Here is a 12,663-nt window from a genome sequence, read left to right as displayed (position 1 = left end):
GAATCTTTTGTTGATATATTTGAGTCTCAAATTAGGCACATTGAGCTTAATGATGATCTTGGGACTAGTAAGGAGATGATTCTTCAATCTATGAGAGGTCAATTAGAGATAATGAAAAAGAATGAGGAGCGTCTTGAGGAGGGAAAGAGAAGAAAAAATGAGTTAGAAAGCCAATTGTCATCCTTGATGCTTGTTTGTGAAAAATCTCCATTTGATGTGTGTGTTGAGGATGATGATGATGATCATTTTGAACAACCAAGAGTGTGTGAGGATCCTATTGTTGAGCAAAGGAGTGAAGGAAAGGGAGTTGAGAGTGATGATGATTATGATGATTTTTTGAATCTAAACTCCTCTTCCTTGGTTGATTATGATGAGTCTCAAGTGTATGAATGCGACTTTTCTATCCATGAGTGTTTGGACTTGTTTGGGGTTATGTCCCATGTGTTTATTGAGAGTCAAATGAAAACCCATAGCCTTCTAAGTGAGTTCATTGATGATGCTTCATGGGAGAGAGATGATTTTGAGCTATATTTGCATCCATTCATGCACGGTTTTGAGGACTTGGGTTTTGAGTTTGTGGAAGGAAAGGTTGTTTATTATGGTGCAAAGAAGGATGAGGTTGATTCCTTTGGATTTTTTGAGCTTGAGGGAGATGTCGATTGTGAGAGGACTTCATTTGAGGACTCTATGATTGATTTTCTTGCCCTCATTGGCGATGTGAGACCTTGTGTTGAGGGAGTCGCGAACCCTTTGCCTATTTCTCATACCTCTTTTTCTCAAAGGTTTGACCACATCCCCTATTGCCCTATTTTTCTCCCTTCCTTTGTTGATAAGCCTATTAGGGACTCCCTTGTCTATGATGATCATAATGTCCCTCATTCGTCTATTGTTGAGGAAAAGGGTGATGTTGCCACCCAAAAATATTTTAGTGAGGAGGATTTGCCTTTTTCTTTTTCTTTCCATTCTTTTATTCCCCCTTCTTCTTCTTATTTTCTTGTTTTTCCTTTTGATCCCTCTTCTTCTTTCTTTTGGCATCTCCCTTCTCACTTGTGTGCAACGATCTTGTTGCACGTTCTTATCCCGTCATTTGCCTACCTTCTATCATATGAAATGTGTAGTAGTGCATTTGACAAGCTCTTGCGCGTGTTGAAATATTATTTTCTAGAGCGGTCAAGCTTGGACCTTAAGCAAGCCTTTCTCGGGAAGTAACCCGTGTTTTATTGCTTTCATTTTCTTTTCTTTTTAGAATAGATTTTCTCTCATGGAAATATTTGTATTCCTTTTGCTAGGTACATGACTTGATATACTTTGGTGTTTCGATTTGGATCAAGAATCAAGGAAGCTTGACACCTATTTTTGCTAGCATATGGAAACAAGGTTCAATTCTTGAGAATTTAGCTTTGAAAGGTCTAATTGGGTCATTTGCGGGTATTTACACCCACCTAAAATCCGATAATATCCTTCCTTGCTCTTTCTCTAATGGTTGATGCCATGTTGGACATATGTTGGTTGGTTGGATTGATCTCCTTGTTTTCCCCTCCCATGGATTATTTGATTTATGTTTGAGTGTATAGTCTCATTCAAGCTTGGGGGAGGGTATTCTATCATGTTTGATGGGATGTTGATTCATATACGCTATGCACCTTTGTATATGCTTTTCCATGTTCTTATATTTTGAAAAACTCAAAAAAGATTTTTGTTTCTATCAAGGCAAATTTGCAATGTGTTTTGCTTTGTTCTTGCTTTGGACATAATAACATTTGGACTTGTATAATTGAATGCTTTTCTTCCTAAATGGTAGTGGTGTGCACGGTTTGAGATTACGTTTGGTTGATTCAAGGATAAAGCATGCTAAGGTAGTTATCTAGAACTAGGGGGATCATGAAGCCAGATTCTATTTGTTTGTGGCATGTTTGGTAGTTTCTCCCTATCTTTGATTTGACAACCTTAGTGAGTTTTTTGCTACAACCATGTGAGATTTATATTTGTTCAAGCTTTCATCATATTCTTGCATGAGCGGCATGGGGTCCTTGACTTTGCAAGCCTAATCTATAAACCTTGATGTATGATTCTTAAACCCGAGACCGAGCTATCTAGGGAGGACAAAGGCACCTTTTTCGGGGTGGTATTTTTCATTTTTAGGTTAGTTTGATTCATATTTGTTTTTGGGTTTCCATTTGCCTTCTTGCAACCATTTGAGCCTTATACCTTCTTTTCAAGCCACATCTTTAGTTCTTTGGCCTTTTGTTTCATTTTCTTTCTATTCTTGGTTTTTTGTGAAGCAAATTGATCACGTATGATGGAGTTTGTGGTGGATAAGTTGGAAATTTTGTTTTTATGAGTGCTAGTTTGTGATTAAGTCTTCTTTGTGAATAATGGCAAGTGTTTGAGTAAAAGCCGTCCTTAATCATAAAAGGCATGGACTAATAAATTTCATTATAGAAAAAGCCGTCCGAATTTAGCAAAAGGCGAGGACATTGCAAGTTTAAGTAAAAAAAAAAAAAAAAAAATGAAAAAAGTGAAAATTCAAAAATATTTTGATGTATTCTTTTCTCCATCAAAGCATTGAGGACAATGCTTCATTTAAGCTTGGGGGAGAAGCGTTTACGCTTTTTGTATATATTTCTTGTGAGTATAGCTTCAAATAAGCTTGGGGGTGTTGCTTTTGCTTGGTGATTTCTTGATCGTGTTGTTAAGGATTGATCACCCTTTTGCTTCACTTTTTAGGAAAACCTTCAAATTTTAAATTTTAGCCTACCTTCACCCTTTATGCCTTATGTTACAACCTTGGGAAAAGACCTTTCGACCAAGAAAGTTGAGTCACTATTCGGGGGAGGGAATCATGGGTCATTGCCTAAGGAAAGGGGATGCGATGTCAAGATGTCGAGTAGCCCAAAAATTTGATCTTTTTCTGGTTCCTTCGCGGAATCTATGAGATGCTCACTATGGGGAGATATGAAATTAGTAGGGGGAACGCGGTAAGACCGTTTGGGATGAAAGTGGAGTGTGATAACTAGTTCCTATGCTTAGTATTTTTATGTTTAAATCAACCTTAGGTATCTTATAGCGTGCACTCCCTTACTTGTTTAGAAAGATTTGCATTCATTGTGCTTGTACATTTGCAAAAGTCCTTTCACGAACATATGTTTCCTTTTCTTGTATTTTGTTTTCTTTTTCATGCTTTGCCTTGTTTGTATTATTATGAGAGTTATGGGTAAACTTTTAGGATACCCTTACGAGAGCATCAATCGTCCTCTAGGGAGATCTAGGGGTTTAAATGGCTTGTCTTTAGTTGCTAAAATTGACCGTGATTCCTACGAAAGTGAGTTAGTGTATATTCCCATCTTCTCTAGTTTTCTCGTTTCTTTCTTTGCTTGAATAATTTCATCATTTTTAGCTTGGGTTGGATTTTGTTTTGCTCGAGGAAGAGCAAAAGTTTAGCTTGGGGGAATTTGATCTGTGCCATTTATGGCACCTTTAGGCTATGTTTTCTTTATATTTCTATGCTCCTTTGTAGTCGTTTATGTCGTGTTTTTAGAGAATAATGCTCGATTCGCGTGTTTTTGTGTTTGTTTAGAGAAATGCATGCTTTTAATGGCTTTCTTATCATTTTATTCATTTCTCGGCTATTTCTCTTGCTTCTCCGTTTCTTTGTCTTGTTTTTTAGGTACGTCGCGGTCTATATCCATGGGAATTGAAAATAGCACCCACTAGGATCAATATGCACTTTTCGGAATTGAATTTGAGTTTGAAACAAAGGAAAACGAAGGATTGCAAAGTATCAAATAGGACCTTTGTGCATTGTTTTAGTCATATCTCAAGTTCTACAGATCGGATTAGGGTTATTAAAGTTGGGTTGGAAACTAGACTTGAAGAGATTTCCAATGATAGGTCGCACGCCTTCATACGAGTCTTAGATCAGAAGTTACAGCCTTCTAAAGTTGGTCCTGGAAAACTGCCGCGGGCGCGGGCTATAGTACCCGCGGGAGCGGGATTGCTACAGCTCCAAAACTGCCGTATTTGGGCAGTAAGCACCCGCGGTTGTCCCGAGGGCTCCCCGAGGGCGCGAGCCTTGGCCCCGCGGGCGCAGGCTTGGGCCGCGGGTGCGGCTATCGGGGTGTCCGTTCCCCTGAGGCGGGCGCGGGTTTCTGAGTCTTTTACGATTTTAAGCTTCTTTTCTCCTTTTGTTTATATAGTTTTTGGTTTCCTTTATTCTTTATTCATGTAATTCTTTAGTTTTAGAATAGTTTTCTCTCTCTTAGGTTGAGAGCTTCTCTCTCTAGATTAGGCTAGATTAGGAGTAGTTTTAGAGAGAGAAAGTGAGGAATTTCAATGGTGATTGAGGGATTGAAGATGCAAGTGTTACAATTGTGTTCTAGATCTTCTCTATTATCAATGAGCATTCTTAACTCTATCTCACCTTATTTATTTGTTTAATTTCATGTTTGTTTGGTTTAATTTTGATGTTTGGTGCTTGATTAGTGTAATTGTTCTTGGTATTTTGTTGATTCTTGATTTCCATAGTTGTTAGTTGATAGATGATGATTCTTGAATAGTTGTTTGGCTAGGAATTGGGTGAAACTTGTATGATTGATTAATTGTGATTAATTTGGGGATTGTGTTGATTGATTGTTGAGATTAAAGTGATTAGTGAAGGTTTGCATGTGTGTAATTCAATTTGGCCTTGAGAATTATGCTAGATTGCATTGTAATTGCTAATGACATGAACAATAGATTTAGGAATTGCAATTATCAATTGGTTTTGATTGTGATTCTCTTAGTTTGTTATTCATAGTGAACCCTAGCTCAAAAATTAGGAGATAGCTCTTTGATTCCTATTGATTGCTCTTATCACTAGTCCTCACAACCTTTGATTGGCATGCTCTTCCCATGTTGTTGCAACTGACATGATTACTTGTTGATCCCCGTTCCTAGTGTTTTATTTCCTTGCTTACTTGTTTTGTTAGTTGTTAGTATTCTCTCTTACCTTCGTCTTCGACCTAGCTTAGGCGCATAATTGAAAGTGCTTGAACATTACCGTTCCTTTGGGTTCGACCCTTGACTTGCCTCTATACTCTTATTAGGGTTTTTTAAGTGTTTATAAATTTATTTTGACCGAGGGAAGATTAGATAACGACCTAGTTTTCCCCTCGTCATAGGGTAGATTAAAGTTGTGCAATTTGATTATCCATGATTTTATTGTGGGCTAAAATACAATCAATTTGCGCATCCCTACTCTCCATATGCTTTTGCATATTATTAAGCATTGCTCTAATTTCTGTCATGGCAGGGTAAGAAGATGATGAGGGTTGTGCTTGGCTTTTCTTGCCAGAATTTGGATGGTAATATTTCTGCTGTGGTGGGGATTGCTATTGTGGTTGTTGTGGAGGTGGAGGGTTTTGTACATTAGTACTCCGGTACGAAAGATATGGATGGTTCCGGTAACAAGGATTATAAGAGTTGGAATATGGGTTATTCTGCCTATAGGTTTGGAAGACATTAACTTGTTCCATGGAACTCCTAAAATCTTGCTCCCAATGTCTTACAATTCCTTAATTTTCACAAAAAGATTCATTGTTAGAAACAGCAGAAACATTAGCTACAGAGTTAGGAGTAGTAGTAAGGTTATCTTATTTTTGACAAATAAACGTTAATTGAGCTTGCAAAAAGGATACGGAATCGACATTATGTTTTCCTTTATTTACAAACCCTCTCGGATTCCTGTATTAGGAATTGTGTATTGACATATCTTCAATAACCTGTCCTGCATCGTCCACATTTAAATTCATGAATCTCCCACTAACTGCAGAATCTAGAACTGATCTAGATGAATTTCCAAGTCCATTGTAGAAAGCTTGGATCAATTGCCACTGTGCTAGATTTTGGTGGGGGCATTCTCTCTGTAGATCCTTGAATCTCTCCCAAGCCTCGTATAAAGTTTCGTCGGCCTCTTGAGCAAAGTTATGAATAACACTCAATAGTTCTGCTGTTCTCTCTGCAGGGTAATATTTATTATAGAAATTCAGGGTAAGAGTTTCCCAGTCAGTAATACCAACTGTAGTTCTATTCAAACCATTAAACCATAATTTAGCTTTGCCACATAATGAAAAGGGAAAAAGAATCTCCCTGATTTGGTCCTGCGTAACCCCGGCTTGTCTAATGGTGTAACAATACTGGAAGAAATCTGCAATGTGAAGATTGGCATCTTTACCCTTAGCTCCACTGAATTGCTTCCTCTCTTTCATAGTGATAAATTGGGACTTGATCTAAAATTAAACTCCATCTACAGCCAAAGTGGGAGTAAGGTGCGGGAAATCTGTGAGCTTTGGATGCGAGTAATCACTAAGCTTCTTTTGGGCCTTCATCTCTGATTCAGAATTTGAAGGAATTTCTGCGTTGCTAGAATCAGAGGGAGGGTCTCTTCGATTGTTGTCTTCCTCAGAACCCGCCAGAATTTATCTATAAAGGTTCCTTTGCCTATGAAACGAGCGCTCGATCTCAGGATCGAATGGAATGTAACCTGATTTGGAGCACCTGGGCATAAACAAGGAACTAAAAGAAAAATATGAGAATTGCCTCAAAGAACTAAAGTTCACTGAGACAAGAGGGGATAATCTAGACTACAAAAAAAAATCAGAAAATAAAAATAAAACCGTTTCCCCGGCAACAACGCCAAAATTTGACAGGCTCAAGTCGTATTCACCAAATCAAAAATAAAACCTAAATCCACTAACTATGTAGATAGGGAAGAATGTTTGACACCAAGGAAACAAGTCAATTTACTCCTAATTAGTTAAATGCAATCTAAATTACCAAGTAACAAATTGTTGTAAAAAGGTAGTTAAATACTAAAAAGTAAGAGTAGGAAGGGAATAAAAAGGATATAAATTAATGAAGGGAAAACCTGGGGCATAGGTTCACTAATAAACAATATTCAAAGGAAAATCATAATAAGCAATCATCAAGAATCAATTAATCAGATTACAAAGGGCTTTCGCTACGTATTATAATTACAGAGTTAATTTACCGGTATTAAATCTCATCTTTTGAATCTCGACTTAACCATTTGTAAATTTGCCCGCCTATTGAAACTAAGCCTAAACATCAATTCTCATCTGTCAAATCTCGAATTAATATTGCTAAACTCATACAATTAAATCTGGCCAAACCTAATTGTATAGCATTAAATCAATCAATAAGAAATTAATCAAGCATTGATAATCAACAATCACAAATTACCCCTTCATATTATTTATTAGATCCCCATAAACCCTAGAAATAAAACTACTCTTACATAATTAAATCTAAACTAATAAAAACAATGAAGCAAGACATAATGAAAGAATTAAATAAAATAACTAAAATTGAAAAAGAAGAAATTGTTACCAAAAGAAATCTAGATTAAGGAATGGAGTTCAGAACAAAGTTGAGAGAATTTAAGAGAGAGAAAATATTCTAAGTAGAGAGAGAAAATCTAAAAGCGAAGGTAATAAAAAATTACGTACAAAAACCTTACTTAAAAATCCCTAAAACAAATCATAATTGAAAACAAATCAGGTCCTCTAAAAAACATACGCTCGATTGGGCAGGGCCGCCCCATCGAGCCCGCCTTTTTTCTTCGCCCTTCCAAGCGCGCCTTGCCCGATCGATTCTATGCTCACCCAATTAGGCGCGCCTTCTTGGTGTTGTTGCTTTGTGCGCGCCTGCCCGATCGGGCGCAAGCTTGCCCGATCGGGCCCGGCTTCTTCTTCGAGGCTTGGACTTAGATTGGGCTCGGTTCTTCCGCCCAATCCGGATTTCCTCATTAGATCTTGGATACTCAATCCATATGCCCCGGTATCACATACCGAGCCCTTAATCACCGGCTCTCAACTGGTCCTGGGCTTCAAAGATAGTCGTGTCCTCCTAATGCTCGTAGTTACTTCGTGAAAAACCCGGAAAACGCTCCAAATGGGCATTTTCCTACAAAACTCAAGAAAAGCTAAAAAAAAAACACTAGAAAACACAAATTAGTAATAAAAGTGGCTCTAAAGAGCCAAAAACACTACTAATTATGACCACAGGATGGGGGTAAAACACTATATAATTGGACATATCAGCCACGACAGCAGCCACCGCGGAGCGGGAACATACACCGTGGCACGGAAAATAAAAATAAATGTCGCGCCACACCAGGTATTGTCGTGCCAAACAAGACAAGAATAAGAAAGATCGTCACCTCTACGACTCTCCATAAACTGTAGACAGTGACAGGGGCCTGGTCATTCATCTGCCTTCAGCCATGACGCAACGACGAGAGTATGTCATTATATCCAATGCTAGACTAACTATAGGATCCTATCTCGCCTATCTTGACTAGAGAAGGAAGGTTGCAAATGAGCGCACGTGAACTCCTATCATGAGAAAGAGTTCTGGAAATGAGAATCAAGATAAAGATCCGAACTTGCTGCTCAGGTGCCGAGTCCTGATATGCTGAACGACTGAACCTAACAAATCTGTTACCTCAGCCGGCCCCCAAGTGAGGTCAGGATTTTGTCGTACTGCCCACTCGATGAATCATAAGTCGCTGATCATGCTAAAATCCAGAGGGGTCAATGTCATCTCCCCCCAAGAAAAATGAAAATTGTTGGTAGTATCCCAAAAATACTTCAACAACGCACGAACAACTACCGAAGCACAACCCCGGGGGCTGCGAAATCCTACGACCGCTGAATAGAAATCTCCTAAACCAGAAGACTCCCACACAGCATTAGTGAAAGGATCCCTCGTGATAATCCTGTATAGCTGGGGAATCAAATCTCCAGCTCAGGATCCATGATGGCTAAGCGTTCCATCGACTACACCGGTAAGTCGACGGTGTGAAATATGGTTCTCACGATAGAAAACCAACTCGTCTGATTTCCACGGAGGTTGAATCCACCTACCCCTACCCGAAGATGGGCAGGGCTCAGTCTCTAAGGCATCAAAAAGCCTGACGCGCCACGAGCAGAAAGATCGCGATCCCATTGTCTAGGCATGCTATTACATTCAACAAAAACAAAAATCTAAATACTTAGCATCATTTCCTAAGTTATTTAGTTATTTATTCAAAAGCGGCTTAAAAGCTACCTCAAGTTGCATTTTCTATTATACGCAAAATTTTTACCTCAAGTCTAAAAATTAGCAAAATAATGGAACTATTTCTAGTACTTAGTTTCTCCATGACGAACTCATACAACAGTTCTCCTAATTGCATGATACTATGTTCTCCATGACAATATAGTACATACAGAAAACAGAGCATGTTTTGAAATTGCAAAAAAATAATAGATCGGTACATCATGGCATATTTTACAAGATCTACAACCAGTATATTACTATTTCAAGTGCAAAGAAATAACATGAAGAACAAGAACACCATTTCACACAAGTATTACCGTAAAATGGTGATTTGCGCAATTCTTCACCTAATCACACAAACTTTGTCTCAAATTGCTCACAAAGAAACATACATTCATATATAAGTTAATTCATAGCAATAATTATACATGGAAGCTCAAAATAAAAAACCCCTAATTTAATTTTTTAGGGTTTCAAGAAAATATGGAATTTACAACATGATTTGAGACATAAGACAAGGAAACTTACATCGATCCTTATAAAGATTCAAATTTGAGGAATTTAGCAAGAGATTTGAGCAAATTTAATGAATATTTGAGCTCCAAAAAGCTCAAAAAAACCGTAGAATGCAGCAGCGCAACCACCGCGGCACGGTAAAAAACACCGTGACACGATGACAAAATGGAGAAGAAAAAGCAGAAGGAAAAGGAGAAAATGAAAATGGAGAAGAAGAAGTAACAAAATGGGAAAGCAGAAACTCGAATTTAAAGCCTAAAAAGTAGCCGTTACGCGGCTCCATTCCTGTTTCGGGGGTTTTTGTCCCTCGGGAGAGTTACAACACTAAGACTGGGTTCAGCAAAGGGGGCCTGTACCTGCAAAGCAAGCGGACCGCCGGATGGTCGGTGGTCCGCTTCCGAAGATTAAGTTAGTAAGTATTCAGAGTAAAACGTGCGGAACTAAAGTTATCTGCTCGGATTCCAAGCTCAGGTAAGGTGCTGTCTGTTTCTTGAAAACGACATCTCTTTAATAAATGTGAAAGTGACGTATTGTCTCGTCTTCAGTGTATATCCTGTCATAAATGAGGGAATTGTCCCTATGTATAGGGTCTTATGGAAAAGTGTGCCCTCTATAGGATCTGGTGAACTAGGGATTAGGTCACGCCGCAAAACGGCGCCTCAAGGTTTGGGCCCTTAAAGGCCGCCATTCCAGAAGCAATATCTGGGTTACACGTGTCACTGATCCCAGAAGGCTTTTGGGCGCTTCGTAGGGTGACACGTGTCGCCCTCCTAATGGTCTATTCTGGATCATCAATCATCCTAGAACGAAGGGATAGCTGCCTACCACATGTGACCATCTTAAAGGTCCAGGTGGCACCTCTACCTATGATACGTGGCGGCTTCAGATTGGGCCACTTCGCCGGGTATAAAAATACCCAAATTATTTGCCCCTCACATGGGTCACGTGCATTGCACATGACACCTATGACAGGTGTCTACATCCGACTGGCCAGATTTTCAAATCATCTTTTGCAGGGAAAAAATTAGGGTTTACCCTTTCTATAAATATAAGGGTTTGACTTCCTTTTAGATTCACATTTGTGTGAATCTTCAAGGAATCTTGAATCTTAAGACTTTCAAGGACTTTGACTTTCAAGACCGACGTCTCTCGTTACCTTCTTCTAAGGTAACCGCCTGATCTCTTTTCACTTATTTTTTGCATTTTTCTTTATCGAAATAATTTTCCTAACGCACACGACACAGCCTAGGATAGCGATCAGCCGGTCACCGGGGACGGCTGATTCTAGAACTAGGAGTGCCGAATGCTCGTTCGAGAACTTTCCTTTAAGTACATCTCCAAATCCGACAATGTCTAGGCCTCTGCAGGACATGATGGCTAGAACAAAGAAAACGACAAGGAGATATAGAGCGGATGGTAACTTTTACCATTCGGACAGTGAGACTGTCAATTACGATAGCTCCATTAGGGTGCCTGTCTCTGAGGTTAGCAGAGACCCGCCTAGCACCGTCAGCAATCCAAATGACTCGTTTTTTAGGAGTGCGGCAAGGAGTTTGAGAACCCCGGGCCGTGTGGATCAGTGCCAGATGATGAGATGGGGGAGGACACTGCTGGCAAAAGCCGGCAATCCCCTAGCTCTAATGAGAATTCTTATGATTCGACGTCATCGTCTTCCAACTGCGTCCCACTTGACTCAGAGGAAGCGCAGTCCAACTTAAAGGCTGCCAGAGAGTCCCTTTCCGTTGAGAAGGGATAGGGTTGGTGTAGACACCCATTTGTGTCTCACCAAAACCAAACCCGGTGATGAGTGCCTTTCACGTCGAGTCATAATTGAAAACTTTATTTTAAGAAAACAGCTAATCCAGTTTGGTTGGTCCATGATATGGATCCAATAATGGTGTAGTTGGATGGGGTTTGCAAAGACCTTTCCAACGATATATTATAAGCCCGATTCCGATGAATATTGAGGAAGTTATGGCCAATTTATTAAACCGGGCCCGGTTTGAGCTTTATGTACGGCCCAATGATCTAGGGGAGGGCCTAATATGATTTATCATTCCTAATGCAATTAGGAATGGTTTTAGTCTTCTAGAGTCTTCTAGAAGGTTCTTTTCATTCCTAATTCAATTAGGACTTTTCAGAGTTTTAATCAAGATCAAATAGCATTTTCGAAGAAATTATATTATTTTATCTTCTAGTACGGTAAACTTATCAGATTTTCGAAAACGCGTTGGAATTAAGACTGGCGTCCAACCCCAGGCCTTGGCGCCTGGAACCAGGCTTGACACCAGGCGCTAGCCATTGGCGCCAATCCTGTTTTGCGATCTTCAGACTCTATTTTATTAAATTATCTTTTTTGGCTGATTTTCTCTATAAATATCGTATCAAAAACCCCGTTTTCATGGACCAACTCTCTTCATTCGCAAGTTTTCATTCACCAATTCTCCTCATTCTTAAGTATTCATCTACAATCTTTCATTAACCAATTTTCACGAATTCTCATGAACAATTAGTTTTAATTAGCTTTCATTAACAATCAAGTATTCTTTAGCATTGTACTATTTCTTGCTTTTTCATACAAAATTCCGCATTCACAAGATCTAGAAACACCTAGCCATAATCGAAGTTGCCTTCGCCCTAGACGTGAAAGGTTTAATTTCTGAGGGTTTGGTCTCAAATCTCTCTTTCAATTATTTAATTTGATTGCTTTGTTTATTATTTTACTTGAAGTTACTAACGTGTGTATTTTGTTATTAGAAAGAGGTACGAGGCATCCAAGTAAGTACTTTAATGGTTTTATTGTTATTATGATATAGAAATCATGCTTTGATTGTTATTTTGATTCCTAGTATCATGTTAGGATGTTTTCCTTAATTTGATGTTTAGGGTGACAACAATAAATTCCTAGTATCATGTCTAGGTTAATTTTAATATTAAATATGATTGTTGTGATGCCTTTTATTTTCTTCCTAATATTTATGATTGTTAGTATCATGTTAGGGTTAAAGATTTGATTTTTATTGTTTAGTGACATGCTAGGGTTTGTTA

General features: G+C 38.8%; 1 non-coding gene across 1 annotated transcript; it reads left to right on the top strand.

Annotated features, from left to right (window-relative positions):
* The first annotated feature begins 5,877 nt into the window (after positions 1-5,877).
* LOC145629727 (small nucleolar RNA R71) lies at positions 5,878-5,984 on the top strand. Its single transcript, XR_014111878.1, has one exon. It is a non-coding gene; the product is annotated as a small nucleolar RNA R71 (small nucleolar RNA).
* The last annotated feature ends 6,679 nt before the right edge of the window (positions 5,985-12,663 follow it).

The sequence above is a fragment of the Chenopodium album genome, chromosome 4, assembly GCF_948465745.1.
Source record: "Chenopodium album chromosome 4, dcCheAlbu1.1, whole genome shotgun sequence".
NCBI lineage: Eukaryota > Viridiplantae > Streptophyta > Magnoliopsida > Caryophyllales > Amaranthaceae > Chenopodium > Chenopodium album.
The sequence above is the reverse complement of the archived record's forward strand: the minus strand, read 5'-3'. Positions and strand labels throughout refer to the sequence as shown.